At 53.4% G+C, this 1,828-nt stretch overlaps 2 non-coding genes across 2 annotated transcripts in view; both read right to left on the bottom strand.

Moving 5' to 3' along the window:
- Positions 1-70: 70 nt before the first annotated feature.
- Positions 71-224, bottom strand: LOC145748795 (5.8S ribosomal RNA). Its single transcript, XR_014283386.1, has one exon. It is a non-coding gene; the product is annotated as a 5.8S ribosomal RNA (ribosomal RNA).
- A 245-nt stretch (positions 225-469) lies between these two features.
- LOC145747760 (small subunit ribosomal RNA) overlaps positions 470-1,828 on the bottom strand; it is a 1,809-nt gene continuing 450 nt past the window's right edge. Inside the window, exon 1 of the ribosomal RNA XR_014282471.1 lies at positions 470-1,828. This exon is cut by the window's right edge and continues 450 nt beyond it. This is a non-coding gene — a ribosomal RNA (small subunit ribosomal RNA).

The raw sequence follows: 1,828 nt of genomic DNA, 5'->3' as shown, positions 1-1,828 counted from the left end.
CCCGTCGCCGGGCATACGCACGCGAGCCGAGCCGTCGCGGAGCCGATCCCGCCGGCCGTTGTCGTTTCTGCGACCCTGAGACGGACGCGGTCCCGGGATGAACCCGAGGCCGCAATACGCGTTCAGATCGTCAATGCTCAATGTGTTCTGCAATTCACATTAAATCACGCAGCTTGCTGCGTCCTTCATCGACTCGCGAGCCGAGTGGTCCACCGCCAAGAGCCATCGTTTGTTTGTTTGCTTTTCGCTCTTCGATTCCTAACCTCGATTCGCCATCCGGCTGAAAAAATCGCGTGACGCCGAGCGGGTCGCGGTCGCAACAAATAGTGCGACAAGCCCGCGCACCGCATGAAGCCTTCGGGCACTCGACGCCGACAAAACAAGTTCCTGATCGCGGGGCGGCGGACGCGCCGAGGCACGTCGCCGTCCCGGTGTTTGCTCTTTCGCTCTTCGATTTTTTTTCTCGCGCTAATGATCCTTCCGCAGGTTCACCTACGGAAACCTTGTTACGACTTTTACTTCCTCTAAGTAATCAAGTTAGATCGTCTTTTCGGGCCAAGACCCAACCGTCGCCAGTCGAGCCCGGGCCCAATCGGAGGACCTCACTAAACCATTCAATCGGTAGTAGCGACGGGCGGTGTGTACAAAGGGCAGGGACGTAATCAACGCGAGCTAATGACTCGCGCTTACTGGGAATTCCTCGTTCAAGCGAAATAATTTCAATTCTCTATCCCTAGCACGACCGGGGTTCATCGGGTTACCCAGACCTTTCGGCCAAGGCGAACACACGTTGATCCGGTCAGTGTAGCGCGCGTGCGGCCCCGAACATCTAAGGGCATCACAGACCTGTTATTGCTCAATCTCGTGTGGCTAAACGCCACTAGTCCCTCTAAGAAGTTAAACGCCGGCCGGGAAGGCCGCGTAACTATTTAGCAAGCCAGAGTCTCGTTCGTTATCGGAATTAACCAGACAAATCGCTCCACCAACTAAGAACGGCCATGCACCACCACCCACAGAATCATGAAAGAGCTCTCAATCTGTCAATCCTCGCTGTGTCCGGGCCGGGTGAGATTTCCCGTGTTGAGTCAAATTAAGCCGCAGGCTCCACTCCTGGTGGTGCCCTTCCGTCAATTCCTTTAAGTTTCAGCTTTGCAACCATACTTCCCCCGGAACCCAAAGACTTTGGTTTCCCGCAAGCTGCGGAGAGGTCGTCAAAATAACGCCCCCCGATCGCTAGTTGGCATCGTTTATAGTCAGAACTAGGACGGTATCTGATCGTCTTCGAACCTCTGACTTTCGCTCTTGATTAAAGAAAACATTCTTGGCAAATGCTTTCGCAGTCGTTCGTCTTGCGCCGATCCAAGAATTTCACCTCTAACGGCACAGTACGAATGCCCCCGTCCGTCCCTCTTAATCATTACCTCGCGCTCCGAAAACCAACAAAAAAGAACCGAGGTCCTATTTCATTATTCCATGCAACACTATCCAGGCGAAGCGCCTGCTTTGAACACTCTAATTTTTTCAAGGTAAACGTCCCGGCCGCCGCCGACACTCAGTCAAGAGCACCGACGGAAAACCGGAGGTAAAGCCAGAACGAACAGTGCACGCCTTGCGACGGACCGAACGCCTGCGCCCAAAATCCAACTACGAGCTTTTTAACCGCAACAACTTAAATATACACTTTTGGAGCTGGAATTACCGCGGCTGCTGGCACCAGACTTGCCCTCCAATGGATACTCGTTAAAATTTTTACAGTGTACTCATTCCAATTACAGGGCCTCGTTAGAGTCCTGTATCGTTATTTTTCGTCACTACCTCCCCGCGTCGG

This window comes from Corella eumyota, chromosome 3 (assembly GCF_963082875.1).
Source record: "Corella eumyota chromosome 3, kaCorEumy4.1, whole genome shotgun sequence".
In the NCBI taxonomy this organism is placed as follows: Eukaryota; Metazoa; Chordata; class Ascidiacea; order Phlebobranchia; family Corellidae; genus Corella; species Corella eumyota.
The sequence above is the reverse complement of the archived record's forward strand: the minus strand, read 5'-3'. Positions and strand labels throughout refer to the sequence as shown.